The sequence below is a fragment of the Pecten maximus genome, chromosome 17, assembly GCF_902652985.1.
Source record: "Pecten maximus chromosome 17, xPecMax1.1, whole genome shotgun sequence".
Classification (NCBI taxonomy): Eukaryota; Metazoa; Mollusca; class Bivalvia; order Pectinida; family Pectinidae; genus Pecten; species Pecten maximus.
Window position 1 is genome coordinate 21348724 of NC_047031.1, and position 25699 is coordinate 21374422.

The 25699-nt window shown below is 34.3% G+C and overlaps 1 long non-coding RNA gene across 1 annotated transcript; it reads right to left on the bottom strand.

Moving 5' to 3' along the window:
- Nucleotides 1-4761: 4761 nt before the first annotated feature.
- On the bottom strand, nucleotides 4762-24583 carry LOC117314970. The gene is made up of 4 exons (XR_004529650.1): nucleotides 24515-24583; nucleotides 18188-18266; nucleotides 12636-12696; nucleotides 4762-4855 (listed from the first exon to the last, which is right to left on the bottom strand). It is a non-coding gene; the product is annotated as an uncharacterized LOC117314970 (long non-coding RNA).
- Nucleotides 24584-25699: the final 1116 nt, after the last annotated feature.

Here is a 25699-nt window from a genome sequence, read left to right on the forward strand (position 1 = left end):
GTCTTCTGCATCAGAGAGTTACTGTAGAAATTCTACAAACATAGAAATTATCTAAACATGCTCGAACAAGTTCAACCAACAATATATTCAGTTTAAATATCTTATTGATGTGAAAAGGAAATGTGTAAAATAAACCACAATTGTACCACGATGCTCTGGTTATGCCAAATCTACCATACTGTCCCACCCATATGCAGTAAAACTTAAACCACACAAATAGCACAATCTTACTTTGTACAAATTTATGGCAGAATTTTCTTTCTCAATCAATGGAAAAATTTAAATGAATATTCAGCCATTCCGTGCAGGTTGTTTTTTTAATAACTCATTCACCACGGCAATATCATATATACAAAATATACCCCAGTGTAGTAATGTATTTACCCTCTCACCAGACCAGAACGAAAAATCTTGTTTTTAACGACAGCTAACACCAGTATGTGCCTATATTTGACATATCAACCATTTTCAAATTAAGGCATGTTCCATTTCTCCTTCAAAGATATTCAATGAAACAGATTTCTTTGTATGTAAACAATATTTTCACATCACAGATTTTTCATTTTACCCCCATACCTGCAATTGTACTGGAGTTTTATCTGCTTTCCTTTTGAACTGAATTTCCTTTTGTCGAGTTTCCTTTTTAACTTACTTTAAGGACACCAGTATAAATTAATTTTCATTTCTAGTGTCTCTGTTCCACCCAACTTGGTGTGAAAAAGATACTTTGTGTCATCAGATGTATTTTTTAAAGTTATAAACATTTTAAACTCCAGTCAAACTTCGTTATCTCGACCTGATAACTCAAGGACCAAGTTTCAGTACAATTTTAGTCCCAACAGTAAAAATTCTACATCAAATAACTTTTTACCTTGAATACTTCAGACTTCACAAAGTTTGTTAATGATCCAAATGTCTTAGAAATAATGAGGTTTGACTATACAGACTGTATTTCAATTCAAGACCCCCCCCCCCCCCTTAATGGAATCAATGTTATACAATTCCATTGTGTTAGCAACAATTAAACAATTTTATGTGCTAATTTGAAAACACTCCCCCTCTCCCCTTTTTTCAAATGTTTTTTCCTACATTTTTTTCCAGCAATCTGCCTGCAGAAGTTACCAGTAACGGTTGGTATGAAATTGGGGAGGATAAATATCATTTTCAAATTTGTAATCATTTTGCAAAATCACACTTTTAAGATAGAGGAATACAAAGCAAGAAGTATAACTCGACATTTTATATTAAGATGTAATTTATACAGAAGTGGTGGTGTTGTGTTGTGGTTAAAATCACATACACATTTTATAGAACTGCCCATGTACAAGCTTCCTGACCCCTCCCCCATTTCATTTCCCCCTTCATTTGTATTATGATATTTCTATTTCAATTAATAATGGCCTTAGGACAGGAAAATTACTACCAGGAACATGATATCTACCAGAGTTGTAAAAGTAAAATTTCATGGTAATCACCCACGCTTAAAATTGAAAACCAGTTTAAATTTTATTTGACTGTAAGACAGATTTAAATTTCTTACAGTCACTGACCTGATGGATTTAATGCTTAAATAGCTTATTTGATTTTGAACCAAACAAGGCCTTTTATCAAACCTACTAAAAATCTGCTGCACCTCTGTGAACTTTACCTAGATTAAATGCTCTGCAATATCAGGGAAAACAAGAGTGATTTAGCACGGTACTGGAGTACTTAATTACAATATATATGAGCCTGTATATGCATGTTTGGCGACAAGGTGATTTGTAATGACAATATACGGCTATGTTTCTCTAGTTTCCATTCAGTGTTCTAGCTGGTTCTCATTTGCCTGACAAATTAGTCAAATTGATTGTTACAGGAGATTAAAAAGACATTTCTAACCTAATTCCTTACAACACCAAACTGATAAACTGTTACATGTGACCTACTCAGTTGAAGGTTTACACCGAAACTGTTACACGTCATGTGTCCTATTTAGTCGAAGGTTTACACTGAAACTGTTACACGTCATGTGTCCTATTTAGTCGAAGGTTTACACCGAAACTGTTACACATGTGTCTTATTTAGGTATCATCTGTATAGTTTGAATGGTGTTTTTGGGTACATTTCATTTTCCATGCTTCAAATGGCTGTAGGCACCGGTTTTACAACAAGAGCAGGGCTTTTTGGGGCCGTTAATGGGCCCCATTCCCAATTGAACTCCTGTAAAAAATCTTTTCCAATTCACCAATTTTCTTCCCAAAATGAGACAAAAATGTAATTTCCCCAACCAGTGAGAAAAAGCCCTGGAGAGTTTCATTAAGGGTACGTACACTGGACACAGCACTGTTAGTATTTCATCTTGGTCAGTTGATGTGGTACAAAGGCCGGGACGAGTGCAATACAAAAGTCAAATTTACTGCATTGTACCCATACTGACCCTCATATCAAACCATTGTCTGGCTTCGCCAATTATCCATAGCTGTTGATAGGATGTTCATGCATAATCAAAACTAAACCAAACGTCCATTTTCACACAACAACCTGGTACCTTCATATACCATATGGTTCCTTGGAAATTTATTTCCCCAAAGCATCCTTATATCAGATTCGTTATACTGCACCTGAGAAATTAATCAACTAAAGCAACACATCATTGGAGTCTTATTTTCCACAAGCAACCTGGCCCCAATTGTTCAAAAGGTGATTATAAAATTTCTATTTCAAAATAACTTTACAAAATATTAAGAAATCTTCAGTCTCTTCCTATACTCCCAGCCAAGTATAGGTAATTCACAGATTTTCATTAATTAAATGATATGATAAGAACCTTTTTAACAACTTGTCCGTCGTATCTCTATGCTGTATATGAGTTTAGTTAACTGCACTTTGAGAATCTCAACCAAAGCTATCTAATAGTTTAACAACATCTCTTCACGAACAGTAAATGAACTATGCATTGTTATGAAGGTAACAACCAATCACAGACACCAATCATTTAGGGTTACCATGGCAATGATTATATAAACATACTAATTTTAGCACTCAAATTTTCTGTATATTACCAAATTATCAGATTAGCACACCCAACATTTTATACCCATTAACCTTATTACCTCAGTGTGGCCATGAAACAAAGATATCGTGAGTGTTCAAGTTAATTGTGGATGTTTTATGTATAATTTTTGTTCTTGGAGCTGAATTTTCATTGGAGTTAAACAGGGTGTTCTCATTATCAATGTTTGAGACAGCAAAGTTTGATTATGTAAATTCAGCTCGAAGAACAAAAATTATATAACTCGTTTTGCAATTGTTGTTAAACAAAGTTTACATTTTTCATAACTTACTGTAATGCTTCTAGCATGAAAACCACTAAAATGCAATTTCCGCTAAAATGTGTATGTGTAAAGAATCTTATATTATCATTATGAAACTTTAAAGCAACAACTCTTTTATCAAACAGTCCAACAGAAACAACTTCCAATCAAAAAAATTTCTGAATGCATGTGAATCCAAATATTTTTGAATGTGAATCATGAATCCCTCCCCCCCCCCCCCCCCCCCCACCCACCCACAAAAAAAAAAAGGCATTTCATGTTTCTCTTTTGATAAGGAGAAGCATCAAACAAGACTGAAACAAGGTTCCTGTCAACAGTTCTAATATAAGCAATGTTTGGACTATTGATTTAATGTTAAAAGGTTTATAGGATTTTTTCTTATCTTAGCATGTGCCATGACACATCTGTATTGCTGTCCAGTATCGATGTTAACAAAGCCGGGGACAAAAACCCTTTGATTTTGAAACATTCAATAAGCTTTTTAGTGTACATAGCACAGATGAAACATAATATGAGAAAATTTTCTATCAATTAATTTGAAGAAAATTTGGGGTGAGGTTTAAATTTTTTTTTTTTTTTAAATATCCAGTTTTTGTATTAATTATAAGCAGAGCATTTGTCAGTAAATTATCAGTATATTTAACCTGTAAAAGCCCAGGTGCCAACACAAATCTTAAGCTCAAAGTTTGGAGTGACCCAGTGGGGCCATAATTGCCTGACAAAGGAATATCATATCCTGAAATCCACATTGACTGAAGAAGACTGTAGACTTCCCTGCCCAACTCCCCTGTCCGTTCCAGGGAATGTACAAAATGGCTAAGCACCTGTCCTACTAAAGGGGGATGCAGGCCACCTACTGGTGTCATCTAGACGTGGTCTGTTCCACCAGAGGGGAGTGCAGGCCACCCCCTCACAATGTCTGGACGTGGCCTGTCCCACCAGAGGGGATGCAGGCCACCCCCTCACAATGTCTGGATGTGACCTGTCCTACTAGAGGGGGATGCAGGCCACCCCTTTGTGTTATCGCACTGGCAGCGATTAAAGGAGACATTAAGCCAGTAAACCAACCAACTGAACTGCAATACTTATGGAAAGGATTATCATCAGGCATGGACCAATTATTGGATAAACATGGCTACCTAATTGGGAGTATTAGGCAATTAGAGACTTTCGCAAGAGCACTTACCTGTCAAGTCCAGCCACCAGCAAAGGATCATCTTGTCTTAAGATCTAGCTGAATAAGCTTTGAACTTTCATTTCATCCATTTTCATGCAAAGTTTAGAAATATGATTTCAACAACAAAATCAAGCAGCGAAACACAAATTAACAATTCAAAAGCAAACCAAAATTAGAAGGAAGAAAAAACATGCATGCTGAATTTTTTTTTTTTTGAAACAAAACTTTTTTTTTAAAAGACAGTGTAGAAAATAAGTATTTCTACTTCCAAGTTCAAAACATTTATTCAGAAATCCAGACATGGCTCTTCTCAACACACAAGTGGAATTCACATCAGATGGACAACAAACTTGGACATTTCCTGAAAGATATAAAATATATTAGATAGGTTAAGATGAGATAAATTTTACTACCAGTGCAGGACCTTTTGATCCACTATACCGGACTCCAAAATATGAGTATTACAATTTACAATGAATAAAATCGATAAATTGTGATAACAGTTCCAATTCCTATATAATTTCACAGAGTTAGATAAATGTTCCTGATTTTTCCAATGATTATCTAGTTAATGTTGGTGCTAAGACAACATGTTCTGGGAGATTGCATCAGTTGTGCACAAATATGATTCTTCTAGGAGGTTGAGACATTCTTTGAGAGAAAATTCTACATACAGATACAGATATTAATATAAAGATCTACATACAAATATTTCTTCTGTGATATTTGGGAGTTCCTAGACAGAAACTTCAAAATTATATGCAGTTATCCCTAATTTTTGTGATACACTGTAACTTTGAAGCAATCCTGTGATAAACCCAGCCCAGCAATCATAAAATTACCTGAGTTCAGTGTGACATGTATGGAGATTTTGTTTTTGTTTATTTGAATAAATATGATACTATGTTAAGACTAAATTTTATTCAAATCCAATTTTGAAAATATCTGCCAACCAAGAAAATCTATATCAAAGCATGTCACTGCATCTGTATTTAGTCCTCATACTCAGCTCTAGTAGACCATGAGAGCCTGTTACCATGTTCTAGACTTTAAATTCGTTACCATGTTCTAGACTTTAAATTTATTCATCTACATGAGATTATATTTCTTAAAATCTAAATAAATAGGTAAACATCAAGACTGAAATTTATGTAAATGACTAAATCATACCTGGTAAATATCTGACCCCGAGAACCCACATGATGTCAGTGAAGGTGTAATTTCCCCTTAGTGGGCCCCAGTACCACGGAGTGAGACACATTGTTAGATACATGACAGTGTTGCTAAAGTGTTAAGGAATTTCGAGCTCTTCTTCTACAATTATATTAGTACTGAACTGCTATAAGTGGGGGGAGGTACTTTAACACTTTCACACAATGTCCAAATAAATCATATATTTGTGTTTCCCATTACTGCCTTAGGTTCATTCCTTATTTCATTCAATTTTTTCCCACCATAATCCACATCAAATAGGCTTTTATAGTCATTTCCTCTCCTCTATCTTAAGATTTTAGTTTTGATTAATAGAAACAGCAACCAATAATCATCACTTCCTCTTTAATAACAGTTTTTCTTTTTAATTTAAATGAAACCTTCTTGGGCTAATTTTGGTCATTTCGCTGCAGTCAAGCCTGGAAGTGAATTAGTTTGATTTGGTTTGATTTGTTAACATCCTATCAACAGCTAATAAGGTCATTTATGCATGCGTTTGGCGAGTACTTCAGGGATAAATCTAGGATTTGGGGAACACTACCGATTATGAAATTTAGGGGATATGAATGGCTGCAGTGTCTTGAATTATTCTTTAAACTTTAACATTTTACAGCTATTCTTTGTTAAATAACTCTTACATATTTCATCAAAATTTGGTTAAGTCTCCTTGTGATAGTCTGGAATTTTTTGCCGATTTATAGTGCTACCTCACTGAAGCGTACTGCCGAAGACAACAACACTACATTGCCATTGATATTCCAAATCATAAATATTATTCAATTATTATTACCCTATAATATCTATTATTTATTATTATAACATAAATATTGTAAACTTCAACGTTAATTTTACAACAATTAAGAAACAACTTATATCAACATATTAATCAAACTTGTTGGTCCAGAAGTAAGAGATTTTATTGTGGGAAGAAACTGGAGAACCCCTGGAAAACCCACATGATTGGGCAGGTGACCCCACATCTTTTTACGTCCAATCGAGGAATCAAACCCCTTCCCTCCAGGTGAACATACCACCCGACCACCCTAAAGAGGTCGTCTGCTGCCATGCACGGGATCCATGTTTATACAGAACTTAAACATGAATATTAATATTATTGGTATTATAATTTCAATAATGGCATGGATTTATCAATTTAATTGGATTAAGAAAAAAAATTATCTATTGAATTAGGTTTCTGGAGTATTGTCCATTTGATTGTTTTTAATTATCTATTACAGTAGGTTTTTATGGCATAAGGATAGCCATTTTGGTGTATATAACAGGTGATTTTTGTACAGGTATTTTTTATTTACAGGAGACCTTTACCTGTACATCTTATATACAGGTGTCCTTTATAGACAGGTACTTGGTATATACAGGTTACCTTTGTGGACAGTAACTTGTTATTTACAGTTAATTGTTAAATACAGGTAACCTTTATAGAAAGGTGCTTGTTATAGACAGGTGCTTTTTACATGTACAGGTAATCTTTATAAATAGGTGCCTTATAATTTCATAAGCAAGTATTTTTTGGTGACTTTTAATAGGAAATTTTGTTCTGGTGTAGAAGTGAACTTTGTAGAAAAGTTCAACTGTTTCAAACTTTTTGTTTTTTATTCATTCCTGGATTTTTTATAAATCAATAATTTTATAGCAATACCCAGCTCTAGCCATTTGTTTGGCCTTATTTAACATACACTCTGTAATCAATGGCTTCACCAGGACTACCGTCCTACATAATACCAATGTATACTTAAACCCTTCAATTCAATAACTCTACCATACATATCCGATAGAATAATTGTAATCATCTATTTCGGTCTTACCTATCATAAATAGTTAAAGTACCAATTTCCTAGCTTTAATTTCAATGCAAACTTTCATGATATTGCAAAAGTCAAATAAAAAATATATTTGATCCGATCATGGGTATTAGGTACTTGTTATGTAATGTTTATTTAAGATTTTGTCACCTTTATTTGATGAATATATAGGGGTTCTCCTGAACAATTTACATAGAAAACATAACTGCACTTTTCATTTGAGTGCATTTCAAAGTAATACTTAAATATGATTCATATCAATGACATTTAAATGTACAGTAAATTCCAACTTGACCAACGCCCAAATTTAAAGGCATTCTGTAATATAAGAGGATTTTGTAGGCAATTTTCCATTTTCAATTCAAGTCGTATATATTTTACTTCTGTGTCATGAACCAAAGCATTCTCTTCGTTCACAGGAATACTATACCTCTAACAGTACAAGAAACTTTCCATTTATAGTAACAGTTAGTGATGGGAATCGGTTTCACTTTCGGAAGTGATAATCAGAAACTCATAATTGATCAATTATAAAAAATTTGCTAAATTGAGCAAAGAATTAGTTTTGTTACACCTCTTACTCTTAGCTAGAATGATGCACCTTCCTCACAATACAATACATATCACAATACTGACTTACGATATGATACTTTGTTACACCTCTTAATCTTAGCTAGAATGATGCACCTTCCTCACAATACATATCACAATACTGACTTACGATACAATACTTTATAACGGTGCATATGAACATCAGGGAGTCAAAAGAAAAGTACATAACAGGGACAACATAAATTCGTTAACGTACATATTTCAGCAGTACATTTTTGTTTTGGAATTACTGCACTTAATTCTGACTGTAATAATTTCACTTTCAATGTTTTAACTTTTTCTACATCAAATAACTTGGGTGTGCCAATTCATCATTGTGCTAAATCCAGGAGATGGGAAGGCCAGGGGCCATGGGCACATACAAATTCATATAATATCCCTAAAAAGTATTAGGATTTTTTATTTATTTTATATATATCAGAGGTTAATCTAGACCGATTTTACTGCCGAAATTAGGTAGTATTCTCCACTGATGGTGTTTTCCCCTTTGCATAAACTTCCCAATCACATGGAAAATATTGATGAAATATGTAAGAATTATAGCAAAAAATAGCTGTAAAATATTAAAGTTTAAAGACTAATTCAAGACACATTTGCCCTAAATTTCATAATGGGTATAGTATTCCCCAAATCTTAGATTAACCCCTGTATATACCTAAATTCAGCCTTCCCAATCTCTGCAAATCCGTTGAAATTGGAAATTCGCTGAAATTAGAGAGCGCCAAAATAAACTACACTTACAGTATGATTAATTTCATGAAAGTTACCAATGAAAAATACCCTTCTAATTAAGCTATTATCTAGGTCAATTTGAAACCTTCCCAGTCTCCCACACATGTATCATGACATTAATCATTACGTCTACCGACTAGGTAAATTCTCCATATTTACAATTCCCTTGGAAGTCTGCGTTTGCAAACACAACTAGTACTGTTACTGTTGGTGTAGTTCACAATCTGTCAATTTAAAATGGTCACAGTGAACAATGGTCACCTGTAAATATAGAATTCTTCTGTTGGAAGCAAACAAAAACTTCAGTTGACAGCAAAACGACTTTAAACTTTACACTGGGTCAGTGGGTTAGTTAGCACAAGCATTGTCAGCTTAATGCTGAATCTAGATATTTATGGGTTGATTATGGGCATCTAGATATATTTATAGGTCGATTATGGGCCTGATTATGGGCATCTAGATATATTTATAGGTCGATTATAGGCCTAACTGTCTCATATAATTAGTTAGTAAGGTATTAAAGCCAAACAACCAAAGTGAAAGTTTAGTCCTAAACAAATTTCCTTCTCAATTTACTATCTGCCATAACACATTCCAAGTGAAAAGATCAATGGCTTCAGTAATTAAACAAAGTATTGTCAGCTTTCAGTTTAATTTCAAATCTGTTAATTTTTATTCTGGGTCAACAGCAGGAACGTTTACAAAGATAGCAGTCACAAACACCAGGTATTCAGCACTTGTGATTTTAGGTAGTGTATGTTGTTAGCATACATGTTTTAAATCCTTTTACTAACAATGAAATGTTGTGCAGAAGTTATAGTCAATTTTACAGTGAAAGAATCTACTTAATTGAGATTAATCTAGCTGCAGTATTAGTTTGGTTCATTTTGTTTAACGTCCTGTTAACAGCTAAGGTCATTTAAGGACGGCCTCCCGTGCATGCGACATGTATGCGTGTGGTGAGTGCGTATGTGTGTTTTGGGAGGCTGCGGTATGTTTGTGTGAAGTCTCCTTGTGGTAGGCCGGGACTTTTGCCGATTTATAGTGCTACCTCACTGGAGCATACTGCAGAAGACACTCAGCAGCACACCCCACCCAGTCACATTATACTGACAACGGATGAACCAGTCGTCCCACTCCTAATATGAGCGCTAAGCAGGAGTAGCTGCAGTATTAAACTTGGGGAAAAGAAAACATACTTTGAATCCAAACAAACTATGCAGCGGCTGAGTGCAGAAGAATTATTTAAGTAAGATATAGCATTAGCAATAACAAACTTAAAATGTAAAAAAAAATCAAGATGGCCACCTGTCAGCCATTTTGGTTTTGTTTTCCTGATGAATGGACAACTACAGACTGAAATTAATCTAGCTACATATAAAGAGGGAAATCTTTTCAGTCCTTCTCAAGAATAACTCAACAAGGATTTTTATATCAAAGGATGGACAGACAAAACAGATCAAGGTCCTAGAGTGATTTGAACAGTTCTCCATCTGATAACGGCGGGCAAAAAATGAAAACTGTTGAAGGCCTCAGATTTGAAAGGAGCAAGATAAGTTCGAGCTTAGACTTGCAGAACTGTAATTTCCGAATACTAAGTATGTCGACTTTTTAAGTGGATTGATTACAGTTTGGAAGACAAACATTTCCATACTCCCTACTTGTTCAGCTAAACATAAACATTTAATTGATAAACAAACTCTTGTACAGATAAAATATCTAATTAGAGATACGAAATATTGTGCCATCTATATATCTCTGTACATTCTGTATAAAAGGTGAACTAATCCGTAAGAAAGTTACGAGATTTGGGGCCACTACTTTCAATTTGCTAAGTTCTCTTTCCTGATGCAAAACAAAACAAATGCAGTATCATGTACAAACATTAAATCTTAACATGCATACGGTAAACCTCCGATTAATTCGAACACGCGGATAGTTCGAACACACATTTTTTTCTATAAAAACAATATTTTTTTAGCTAGTAATAGTTCGAACTCTGGCTGTTTATAACTGACACCATTTCGGATAGTTTGAACTTGTCAAATGAAGAACGTAAAGTAAGATTTTTTTCCGGCAAACTCCATTGAAAGCTCGCGATGACTCAGCCCCGATGAACGGCCCAGAAAAAATGCCAAGATTTAAATTTGATCAACAAGCACGTTTAGGTTATTAGATTGTATGCATGATCATTAGAATGTGTCTGTGATTTAATATATGCCACATATTTTAGCGTTACTTCAGTTTTTTTTACATTGCAAAATACACCACGCACGAGACAACTGATTGCAAATTTAGGCCCCGACAATGTATAAATAACATGCGATATTTGTATTCGCGCTGTATGGCAAACCAAGAAATCGTCCGTGTATTTTCACATATAACTAGTGTTAACTTAGCATTATGATTATTTAATTGTGACTGGACATCTCTTACGTATTGCCAATCAAGGTATTACCTGAAAACCTGCGACCTCACACTAGGTAAGCAGGCCACGCGAGGTGTCGCTTGCGGTAAAGTTGAAAGGATCGGCTGCCCGATCATGCTTAGTGACGTGAAAAGCATTCATATCCAGTCAAAACAATCCACAGGTGTCTCAATTAGTGATGGATAATTTTACAGGTATCAACTATGTTTGGTAGATAATACGACTGGGCATATTTAAAAGCAGACGTGTTCAAGGAAGTTCTGACCTAATTTTACCAACATATATCGCCTATTTTTACAGTAGTGCTTTCGTAAACGCAACAGGTTATGTAGACTGCTTTTGATGTATAAAAGAGATCATTTATTACAATAATATAGCGATAGTTTCCGATTCAGATAAAAAATATAACCATGCAAAGGTTATACTGTACAAATGTTTATCTTTTGTGTCACAATTGAAACGTCTACTGTACTGTTTTGGGTCCTACTGTAGCTACGCATAACCGAGCGGCTTCGCGCAATAACCATCATAATGACCGCGAAATGAAGAACTTTTAACGAACAATTAACATTGAATTAAATAAAATACTATCATTTTACTTACTTATAATTGTGCTATTGTTCAGGCTGCCGTTGTTACGTATCAGATTTACGATGAATGTGTTTGTGTCTAATGATTTTACTCTGCCTAGATTTGTTTTCCGATATTGACTCGAATAGTTCGAACTCACGCATATTTTCTGAAGCATAATTCCGAATAATTCGAACAGGTTTGTCAATATTTATTTAATTTTGTTCGAACTAACCGGAGGTTTACCGTATATTAAAATTTGGTTTTTAGGAGGAAAACAACGAAGGTTTACCAGGAACTCATTGGTATTTTAATCAAATTTATTCATTTGTTGTTTAATATAGCTGTTACCTGCTTCAAGCTGAACATGAATAAAATTAACTCGGGTAGCTAGGAGCAAGAGGAAAAGGTTGATACTTATGATAGTGTATACGTATCAGAGAATGGGTAATAATCATAAAAGCTATGGTAGATATCTAGTACTGTGTAAAAAGATTTCTTTCTGAGGTTTTTTTTCTGGATTTTTAATGGTCCACATTATCCAATCCAAAACATTTCACTTAAAGCCACATTACCAAAACTTTACCCCTGGACAGTTTCTTTCCAATTCGTCATTGGACAAAAAGGCCTGCTCCATGTCAAACACCTGAAACGAAGTCCCAGGTGTTTGCTGGTGTATGAATGCCTATTGTCAATTATTTAATTATGGCAGAAATTGGTTACAGTAAAACACTACATCACATCAGAATATATTAGGACCTCACCTGCCATTGAATACGTACAGCTCCTATATCAGAAAGGCAACCCCTCAATATCCAAGAGAATCTGAAAGATACAAGTTAATTGAACGAATTCAGAAGGTATCACCAGACAAATTCCCTGTTAAGGTAACTGATCTGAACTGTAACAAGTGTATCAGTTTCAAGACGGTCTGATTCAAAATGAAGTCAGTGGAGTTAGAATGCTGTAAATTCTATATATAGCAACAGTGACCTCATTTTAGCTCTGCTATTTGATACACGTTATGAACAAGAAGTGTACAATTTCTTATGACAATCAAATACATACACATTACTCTTCTGACTAGTAGCCTAGGCTCATTGGGGCTTCCATCAATGTCAAGGTCAATGATAATCAATGTCAAGGTCAATGGTCAATGACAATCAATGTCAAGGTCAATGACAATCAATGTCAGGGTCAATGACAACACTGTTCGAAAATTGAGTCTTATAAAATATTGGAGATACCGATTTATGCAATGTCTGCCCTTTAATATAGGCTTTATTTGACTTCATATTTATAATCATCGTTTTAATATCAGACTTCCTTCAAAATTGTTTCCGCTTCATACATCTAATAAAATTTTAAAGCAATGGCATTTAAGAATAAAGTTCAAAGTTCACACTGAAGAATATTTAGTTTATTCCAAGACATGCCGATACATATTGTAGGAATCAATATGCATACATTCACCTTTTTTATGATTTCTTAATTAAAGAATTTCCACTGGATGTAAATAAAGTGAACAGCAATGTAAATATTTGTAGGCCTACCATCCATCAACCAGAATAAAATTAGTGTATGCAGCCTGCGTTACTGTGCATGTGTTACAGTTTTGCCTTAATCACATGGACAAAGTGGTTTGTCATATTTATGCAACATTTCAGGCATAAATCTTGACAGACCTTAAGACGTCAATACAACTCTTTGTCAACTAGTCTCTTGTAAATCATTGTCAGCTAGTCTCTTGTAAGTCTTTGTCAGCTAGTCTCTTGTAAGTCTTTGTCAGCTAGTCTCTTGTACGTCATTGTCAACTAGTCTCTGGAAAGTCTTTGTCAACTAGTCTCTTTAAGTCTATGTCAACTAGTCTCTTGTAAGTCTATGTCAACTAGTCTCTTGTAAGTCTTTGTCAAATTAGTCTATCTTACTTTCGTTATAAACAAATGACCTGTGCAACCTGTCAAAACCATTTGGACCTCAACACACTAAAACAGCCCAGTTGACAGAAGGTCAAGGAGACAGATTGTAAACATCTGAACAGATATATTACAGTCAAATCTGTTATAAAGGACACCTCTATATAAAAGACACTTGTCTATTAGGGACAGACTCATCAGATACACTCCTTCCAATTTACTGTATAATTTACCTCTGTATAAAGGACACCTGTCCACAAAGGTCACTTTTTATCTGTCCCTTGGGTGTCTTTTATGGACAGATTTGGCTGTATTTTCACTTATTTCTTGACCAGCTTCTTGACTAGCCAGCATTGGATCATATTACCTAGCATACACAATAAATAGATTTCCTCACTACTTAGACTACAAATTGGTCCAATGTTTCACAATATGGTATTGGACTTTCAGAATCGGATAATCTGTTATTCCTTGAAATTTTTTGCCATAATGAAGAAAGATTGATGTTAAAATCTGTTGATATTTCAATATTTGGTCATTGTAAATGTACATTTTTGATGTGCTCAAATTTTAGTGCGAAACCAAATTAAAACAGGATAGCAGAATGATGAATTAGCACCAACAATATGTTTGCCACAGAAACCAATGTAGATAAACCACAATTAGCGCCATCAATTTAACGGAATACTTCCAGTGCAAAAACCTCTAAAATAAGATTACCGTTAATATATTTACGGTTATATTCAGTTATTTAGACCAAGTAACTTTTTGAATTCTTTTCTTGATATTGGTGTTGACTAAATTAATCAAGATTCCTCCAACACAGCTACACTGAGTTTAAAACTCTGTGTTTTAAATTGCGAAATTTTTCTGTCTTTGGAATATATCTAGTTGTCACAGATGCTTATACAACTCCACATAATCTCATCAATTCCACCTGAGATTTTTCAAAACTTAGCATAAAACTTAATCAATTTTAAATTTCACTACCTGTCAAACATAATTTTTGATCCTTTGAGTAAACTGTTATAAAACATAAAACAATGCAAGTGCTCAATGGTAAAAGTTCCTACCTGAAAGTATGCACTCGGCTCGTTAAAATTATCCAGGTAACACATAGTATACCTGTCGAATATAGGTCCAATGTTGTCTGACTTGTATAGGCCAACAAGCTTTATATGCTTCCAAACCTTATGTCAATATTGTCACATACTTCAGATCCAAAATACTGCGGCCAGAAATTCACTAAACACTGTTTTTATATATCTCATATATGAGGCACCCAACAGGGGGAGCTGCACTAAACTGTTTCAGGATATGAGCTTGAGGTACCGATTGGGGAATGCTCCAAGGTGGAATATCTGATTTTATATATATGAGGCACCCCAATGGGGAATCTGTGACTGACACCATTCAACATGTTCCTCGGGTAATTAATAATATCATATAGGGGATAGGTACCACTACAGCAAATTGGCAAACGAGAGTACAAATGTTACTAGAGAACTAAAAAATATCAAATAACTATTTACATTTGTTATGCATTCATAGTGATTTAAGGATATATTGAAACTGTTCACCCAATAAATTCCAAAATATTACAAGACACTCTCTCATGTCTGATTTTTTTCATTACACAAAGCTACCCAATATGCAAAGTTCCCTGTGGGTGCCTCAAATTAAAGAGGTTCATCAAGTTTGATGACCGGTAGCTATACTTATACTAAAACTAATTCCTGCAACCTGTCATAGCACGAAATACAAAGTTTTAGAACTTTTACAAAGCTATCAAAAAGCCTTGTAGGAACCAGACTTGGTTATAATCAAAGTCTTATCAATGTTTGTTTTATCACTACAGTCTAGGGCATGTCAACATGACGGACAAAGTCACAAGTTTGGTCAACTGCTTTGTAGCTTTCAGTTGAAATAGATTTTTTTTTAGCTGGTTTGGAATGAGACCATTTTGTCTTATTTGAGAAAGAAAATTTCATTTATGAAAGAAACTAGGAACTAATTACATGTATAATCATAAATGATCAGCACAAAAAAAATGAAAAAAACCTCTTGTCAATTAAAGACTGCATGTCATATCTTTTGCCATTTTTTCTTCTTCACAAACTGACACTGAGTGATTTTTTTTTTTGAAAACTGCAATCACATTATTTTTTTCGAACACATTCTGATTTACATCCATTCGAGACAAATTTCTATAAAATACAAGCAAAGCATTAGAGAAGTGTGATTTATAATTAATACTTGGGAAATTAGCCGAACGATTTCAAAAATCCTCCAGTTACAAGAATGATCACACTTTTAAGTACATTAAAAATTTCCACAAAATCCAAACCATGAGGCATATAATTTTGTATGACACCTTGCACGATTGGGATTAAAATGTAAAAATTTTCACCAACTGAAGTCAATTCACTCCCCGGAGGTGTAAGGTAAATGGAAATGTTAACCCTTGAATGTCAGGATTTTTTTTTCATCTATTCTATAAATATAATTTTACTTAAAAGCATGCATGCTAACCAATCTCGACCTTGCAGGTCCTAGTGCACCTAACGGTTCATAATCAATATCATTATCATCAATTCTACTTACAGGTCAAACGTATCACCATATCATGACCTCAGAATTCCACAGTGAAAACGGAGAAGCAAGGATTTGGAGATATCTAACATAAGTTGTGATTGGCTTGCAGATCTGTGACAATAGCAGCGATTGGCTATCAGATAGGTAAATATAGTAGTGATAAGCTACCTGGACAGGTACCGTGTTCGGCAAGCAGCTTAGAAGATAGAGCAATGTTTATAGATAAGGAACATAAGTAGAAAAGTTTAGTGTTACCTGGCAGAGTAAGGCTAACGATAGCCAGGTGAAAATCACACAGGTACGCATTGTTTGTGATAACCATGCAAATAAACAGGCAGCAAGCAAATCAACGACAAACGTTTAAATGACTCCGAGACGATATACCACAAATAAACGACAACACAACGAGAGTAAGACAAGGAAAGTTTAAATGTAGGAATCGGTGTAAATAAATGGAGGCTGGTTCCCCGAGACAAATCTACAACAAACGAACATTTAAACGCTTCGTAGGTAGGAGAGTCAACACACGAAGGGTCGGTAATCACAAGACTTACGTAGGAGGGGTTAGCGGGAAACCTTCCCCACACATATCCAGGCAGATAGCAGCTACAGCTGTTCAAAGTCCGATAAAATGAAATGTTAAATGTGATTTTCAAAATGTGATCTCTATGAAATATTTGCAAATTTACAAAACAGGATTTTTAGAAGCAAAGGCCTAACTTACAAAATCCAATCTTAAGGATTCACAAATGAGACTAAAACAAATTACTTCACAAACCTTGGTGTATTTCTATTTGATAACCTCCGGGCATGGAAGCATGAAAATGTGGTTTTGGAAATTTCATGATGCAATGCAAGGTGCTTCTGTGTTCTGGAGTTGGTGAAGTTGGGGAACTCAAAGGAATAAAATTCCAAATTTTGTGCAAAGTGTGTAAAAAAGATTTGAGTTAGTATGAAATGAAGCTGAATTATATGCTTCTTGTCCAACACTTGTGAAATCTGCTTTGGAAGAACATATTGAATTTTCAAGCAAGTTAAACTATATATATATTGTTACTTTAAACTAGATTTGAATTTTCAAGCAAGTTAACTCATATATTGTTACCATAGACTAGATTTAATGTTATATCTCAATGTTAATACCTGAATAAACATTTTGACCTTCCCTGACCCTCTATGACCGTATCTATAGTTACGAGAGATCATTCACCAACAGCCATGTAACCTGTAATCTGCAGAAAAAGAATCCACCATAACAAGCCCATTTTTTATGACAATGGTATACGTACTCACTCCTACACAATGCTCCTGCTTAGCACAAAACCAAACCTGCCTGTTGCCAGGATACCAGACATTTTTGAGGATTAGATCATCTATAAATCAGGATCTTACAAACTACTTCACACCTGTGAAATAAAATATAAATCAAAAGCTTTACCTTTTAAACCTGTGCATGAAGTACATATACTGCTATATATGGTAGAGTTATCTTATTTATCATCTCAAGGGTTTAAAAAACATTTTTTTTTTTTTAAAAGAAGCCTTTATATAGTTTTACTAAATTACAGCTAACATCAAAGTTTGTAATGGTGGTGTCAGTGATTTTTGTATTATATTTTGAGACAAAGGAGCGACAACATTTCCAAAATTTTGATGAGTTCCAATACTTAACAAACTAAAACATTGAATATAAGGGAGCTAATTTCACAGAAAAAGCATAAGCCCAGACAGAAATTTGCGAGCCCAAATTACTAGGTGTGAGCCTCGACTTTGCAAGATATTGGGGAAAGTGATGCAAGACTTACCATTACCGAGGGCGTGGGAGCAGTTCTGGTATAAAACATCACTATCTGTACCAGGACATACAGATCGGTCAATGATTTCCTGAAAGCAAATTAATTATATGTTTAGTTTACCCTGTAACATCAGAGTAGGAATTCAGGTTGAGAATCATTTTAAATATTGATAAATCATTACAATTTCTCAAACAATTGATGATCATTGATCAATCTGGATCAGAAAGGGAAATTTCTTCAAAAATACTCTCCAAAATGGGTAAAAATGTGGTTTTGAGTATCAGGATGTTTTTAAATGTCTTAATGCATTTTGTTAAAACAATTATCCTTTATTTTCTTCAATTAATCTTCCTTCAAGTGTGCTGTAAATCTCAATATCCCATCAACGTTTCCATGTTTTATTTAAAACATGATCATTTTCCACAGATAAAACATCTGTCCATATAATCATTGATTGAATCAATTAATCAGAAGTTCAGAACAATCATGGATCAAGGCAGGCTTTTGCTAATCTTGATTTCAACATTACTACAGTATATGATTTCAATTTAAAGCTGATTTTCTACATCCTTTGCACAGCAGTAATTAAGGTCACCTGCAAAACAATTATTTGAAACAAAATAATAAAATAAAAAATTTCATGGAGGAAAATGAACAATTCATTGCATTTACAGAATTTTACAAGCTTACAAAGGATTTTTTCAAGTGGTAATCAATTCAGCTCGAGAAATTTACCCATAAACGGTAAAGAAATAGGGCTGGATTGATCTGACAATACTAGTTTGGGGTTTAAGGCATCCCTACTAGTAGAACAGTGGACCTATTCAAGATCAAATTTGTATGCCCATGAAAAACATGGTGCAGTTGAGATGACCATCTTGTGCTAATTAGATATCTTGAGTTTACATTAAATCTTACTTGACAAACCCTGTTCTGAAAGTGCTGAACTCAGAACTACAACGTTTATAAAGATTTTATGGTACAGACATATATTTCAAATTGATATAATCTATGTTGTTTCATTTTATCACACGTATGATGTTTTCTACCACTACGAAAAACCAATAAAACGGATATAAAATGGTTTTCACATTTATACAATCCATTCAATTGCACTAACTTAACATATACTTATACTATCAGTTGCAAATGTAATGAGGGGAACTTTGACTGACTGACAAGACACAAAAAGGTTTTAAAAACTGGTACCGGGTACTCTAAATAAGTTGTTTCTTTTTTCTTTGGAGTGTTTTCAGAATTTTCAACTCTAGCTCAGCAAGACCAAAAATGTGTACACTACCTTTTTTGAGCTAATGAGCGTATCCTCATTTTTCTCTCCAAGGAAACAGGGTCAAAGGTCACTTAATTCAACTGCATTGCCTACATCATTGAATATATGTCTATGAAGTCTAACAATATTACTCTTTCCTAAATATGTCCATCCCCCCTCCCCCCCATTACAATCTGAGTCTTTAAAATTGAACATGCACAACTTGGGATCAATTTCCCATCCAACTGAAGCTACATGTGACATTTGAGAAAGAATATACAGTATATGTACTCACTAGGATATATTCATTTTTTTTTAGATCATTCACTCATATATTCTAACATAGTAAAACAAATGACGAAGGAAGACAATTTCATGATTCATGTTCTGACTCGGCCTCCAACTTACGATCTACGGCACCTATTTGCCTAGCCAAAAATACATGCAGCTTATACCACTGTGCCGCATCCACATTTCAAACAAAAAGACAACCGCAATGATGCAGTTATGTTAGGCCCCGATACCTGACAGGATCATAGTGACAAATTGGCTATTAGAAGATTTGATATGATACTTGGATTGCAATGTATATTGCATCCATGATGTACGTATTTATAAATACATGGACGCAAATTCTACACACCTTAGGGATATACTGTACATATTCAACACTGTACAACTATGACAGAAAATTCAGTGTATATCCTAGCAAGTACTTAGAAATGAGGTAAATGAAGAATGAAAATCAGCTAAAGAACTTGTTCTGAAATCTGAATGCAGATACCAAGTCAAATTTTTTTTAAATTTAATCAATTTACTTTTAAATAAAATCTTAATTATTATCTAAAGTATTGTCTATGAGACCATGGTGATCTTAGACAAAGCTGAAATGTGATTTTTGTAGCACAAGTAAATTTTCAAACCTTCTGAGGTCATATCAAATCTGTCAATAGATCGAGTGCTTAGCTAGTTTTCAGTTACAAAAGATTTCAGTGCAAGTGTAAGGTATATGTCAAATCTTTAATGCAAAGTACATTTGTAGCACACCAATCGATCTTAATCTAGTTACATGGTGCCCAGTGACCGCATGATCCAATCTCTCTTCTCACTCAACTACAAATAAACATTCATTTATTATCAATTTGTAGTGTAACACGATTTAAATGTTGGTATTTTTCATTCTTTGAAGTTGTGAAATTGAAAATAAATTCTTATGGGGCTGTAGAGAAAATGTCATATGCAGTTACAGCTAACATACCTAATACTATACCTTTTCCCCCCCTGTTTAAGATTTTAGAAAATAATTTTAAAAGTAAAATGTAAGCTTATGTGAGGTTCTGAACACTGGCAATATAGGCATTCAGCAAAGGCCTTATTTTGGTTCCTTAAAAAGACATTCAAATAGACACTTTCCCCCACATTTATTCTGGGTATTGCAAACTGCCAGGGCGCAAATTATATATCCAAATTGAATTTTAACACAAAGTCAAGGCTTTTTCACACTAGCTTGGGAAAGGGCATTTTGGGTAGAAAATTTGTGAATTGTGAATGATTGTCTTCAGGAATAAACTGAAAATTTTGGGAACTTTGCTTGAATATCAAATCATTTCAATTGGGAATCAGGCCCATTATTGAACGGCCCCAAAAAGCACCCAGAAAAAATCCCTGAAAGAAAAGCCAATGTCATTGTAATTGTCAGAAGTTGTAACTAAATTCTTTAAAATGTTTTTTCAGTGGCTGAAATTGCTAGCAAAACTTCTAAGAAGTCTTAGTTTGGAAACTGATAGAACCAAAGTATTGTTTTCAGTGTAATAATCTTTCAGACTATAATTGCACTCCCAAATATCTTACTTTCATGCAGTACTTAATGAGATTTGTGGTTTCTAATGCCAGTTCATTAAAACAAGAATGGGAGATAATTGGCAATAAACTGTTAAGTAATAACATCAGGAAAATTGTGAAGTCCCTCATACTAAAGGAACCAAATTAAGCTCCAGTTATATCAACACTAGCAATTTAGATACCAATTAAACCCTGCAATACCCCTGCATTGATATATGTCAAGCCAAATCACTGGACTTTAACCAGATTCTGAAGATCTTCAAGAATTTTTTTTGCAAGATTGATCGTGTCACCTACCATACAATAATGCAGACAGCTATATTAATCATCAATCTAGAAAATTCGTTCATGTGCACCATTTTTTTCAAAGTGTATTCATGTTGTGTCACCTGATGTCAAGAATGGGTATTATGTAAACTAATTAAAGTCAACCTACCGAAGAGTTCAACCCTTCGTGTCAAAATTAAATTACACACCAGTAATGATATACTTATAATTAAGAATTTTCAAGGATGTTTTTCTCATCAGTAAAATTAATCAATATAATGCTAAATGCATAAATTCAACCATATTTACAGATTTAAGAAAGTTTTACTTTGGTAAGCTTAAGTAGTTCACAGATAAGCCCTCCCTAATAGTAAACTTCTACACTGAGGAGGGGCACCCTCCCTTATAGTAAACTTTTACACTGAGGAGGGGCCGCCCTCCCCAATAGTAAACTTTTACACTGAGGAGGGGCCGCCCTCCCTAATACTAATAGTAAACTTTCACACTGAGGAGGGGCCGCCCTCCCTAATACTAATAGTAAACTTTTACACTGAGGAGGGGCCGCCCTCCCTAATACTAATAGTAAACTTTTACACTGAGGAGGGGCCGCCCTCCCCAATAGTAAACTTTTACACTGAGGAGGGGCCGCCCTCCCTAATAGTAAACTTTTACACTGAGGAGGGGCCGCCCTCCCTAATAGTTAACTTTTACACTGAGGAGGGGCCGCCCTCCCTAATAGTAAACTTTTACACTGAGGAGGGGCGGCCCTCCCCAATAATAAATATGGAAACATGAAGTTAACTATTCATTTTGAATTTTTTTTGGTATTTTTCAATTCATTGTCACATACATTCCATTCTTTATAGACCTACCATCTCTAAACATAGATCTCTTATCCAAAATATTTTTTAACTAACTTTATCTGCTTTGAAAACATACTTGGAAATAAAGCCATTTAAAGTGGGAGGAGATTTTAAAACAACAAAGTTTAAATTTTCAATATTCATCAGATCGTAATAAAATAAGGAACTTTAAAAAATTGAGATAATCTTTACAAAAACCGCTGAAGTAGACTTAGCTCTCTGAAATGGTTTAAATGTTGAATTTTAATGAACACCCATCTTAATCAGATAAGGACAATGGCAAAAAACCCTGTCCCATAACAATGGCCTGTATATACCTATATAATCTATCTGGCCTTAAAACCCCTAATGATTCAGTTAATAAAATTCTAAACCCCCTTTATGGTCCTCTATGGACGGCCAAACTGACAACCAGCATTACTAATCAAGAAATCTAACTAGTTTTAAAGAGACAAGAATTTGTCTGTTTTTAAGTTTGTATTTGTCTTGTGAAAATTAATCTGATCAAAGGGGAGAAGGTCGTTACAGTTTAGCTAATTATCTCGTAGTTAAATCTGAGAAAAGAAATAAATCTATCACCATGAAATATGCTTGGTAGTTGTAATCTAATACAGTGCTGGTAGGACTTCATTTTACAGCTTATAAATTATTCATTAGATAAATTTGATGGTCGTGATACTTCCCAGGATCCCCCCCCCCCCCCCCCCAATGGTTTGGGATAAGGCATTTTTTCCCGATTTCTCAAAGAAAATTGTTTACTTTGGAGAGGAATTTTTCAGGAGTAAACTGAAACTGCATATTTGTTGAATTTTGCTTAAATATGAAAAAACTTCAATTGTGGATATACGTATATACCATTGTCGGCCCCAAAGAAGCCTTTGTATACCGTATAGCTAATCATGTATCAACTGTATTGTATTGTCTAACAGCCCATTGACAATTTGAGTCATTTAGGGCCAAAATAACACAAAAGCAAATGATAGGCCTGCAAACCACTATACTAAATAGCGCCGACATACAAGTTGGAAAACGACATGAAAATATTTACATTGTAATTAAAATGGAAAGACTTACAGCATAGATATATAGATACAAACTTTAACTGAATTTTGTTACTTTTAATACCTTTTCATTAATACGGAGTGTTATTTGCTGACTAAAGGGAGATAACTATATTTTTGTTTTCAACTTTCTTTTTGACAATTGCAATATAACAGTATTATACTTGGTCTTGGAGACAAACCAGTATATTTAACTATGATATATTTCTGAAGAAACACATAAAAGAGCCTTTAAGAATCAAGAGGCATACAATAATATCAAAATAATGAAGTCATTAAGTTTTTAAAATATTTGAAATATTTTTTATTAATCATTTGTATCAAAATTTGTGCAAATTAGGAAAAAGAATTATTGATATCAATAAAAAAATATTCTCGAAAATTTCAGTATTATGCAAAGTTAATATTATCGAGAACCCAACTCCACAGAAAATGACTATTGCAGTATTTCCCCCCCAAACACGAAAATGGCAAAAACCACCTTCCGAATGCAAACAAAAGCAATTTGATACACGTGTATTCGAGGGTTACAAGATAAAAAAAAGATTAAACGGTAGGCAAAAGTCTTTATGTCGATTCATATGGCCGTTTCTTCCTGACTTGTCTGTTCCTGCAAAGTTGACGCGATCCAACAGGCGGCTCGCCAATACACAGGCCCAGGAGGCCACAGGGTGCCATTTGCACATGTGTCCGTGTGTATTGAACCGTATGTCATTGTACGCATTTGGAAAACACCGTATTTACATCTTGAAAAAAAATGACACCTCATTTCTGAATGGGATTACCAATAAAACACTTAGTAGTCATATCTTACCCAAGTAAAATACTTGTCATGCGGATTATAACCTTTGATGTCAGCCGAATTCCCAAAATTTCGTGCGAGAGCCAGGAGGTAAGCTCGCACCTTTGTGACTCTCGACGAAGAATGGCATACATTTAGTTCGAACACCGGTTTTTCATGTAGTCTAAATATCTACTAAGTAGACTTTGGAATTTTTGACACCAGTTTTAAATCATAATTTGTCACACAAACCTGTTTTTATAACTTTTTGTTGACTTTCCCGCGAAGTTTCTGCTGAGATAATGGCGGCCTTGACATGTGCATACAAGTCCCACAATGCTATGCGAATGTTGTTACCTGGGCCAAAATTTGGCGCCAAATTTTAAATTGTCTAAAGAGTATGCCTATATTCTTTTTGTTAGAAAGGAGGGAAACTTTATTGTTGAGATGGAGAAACATAAGCACCACTAATGTTAAAAAGGAAAAATTGAGTCGTCATTAGTATAAAGTTGTTTTTTGTTGCCGCCCACTGAATTCATTTGATCAGAGACATATATCTATATATGTCTCTGATTTGATCTCCTTCCACGTGAGAATTTGATATTTGACATTTGTTATGTATTCCTAGCATTTTCTATTTTTTACATAATACCATACCTGTGTGCCAGTCATATAAATATTAGATAGTACATAATTTTGGCGCCGTATTAACGCCGTTTTTAAGACGACCAGGTTATTATACTTTCGACTTGTCATAAAAAAAACCATGTCATGCGGAAATCTAGTTAACTTCGCTGGTTATGGTCGCTAAATAATGTAGCTTAATTAGTCAAGTTAGTTTACCCACACATTAGGAATATTTGTAAGTCTTCTGTGAAACAGTCGGAGCATGAATCGGCTCAGATTTGAAGTTGACTAACCGGACACGTTTGACAGGAAATATCGAATAATTAGATATTGGTTAAAATTGATTAATCTAATAATTGTGTTCTAATGACAATTGATGACGAATATATGATTGTAATCAAAGACACTGTATAACTGGTGTTAAAACTATTAATTAGTCTTCTGGTTTGATGAGGTTTGGTTTACTCATTATGTTGATAATGAAAGGGCGTTTTTTAAACATTGTTTTAAGCAACGTCTAATATTTTTTTAGTAGATTATTTTATTCAAGCTAGATATGACTATGTTGAAATGTCGTCAAAATGCTTTTTGTATAGAATTCCTTATTGATAGCTATGTGTTACAATTAACTCAACAAATCTATTCTCTATACCAGAGACTTGTATATCACAAGTCTCTGTCTATACTAGGTATATCTCAATCTTATTTTCGAAATTACGACTTTTATCTATCTCACCAGCTCAGTGTAGACGGAGCAGTTATCGTAATATTCCAAGGGCAAATAGAATCGGTCGTTATTTTGACAAAAAC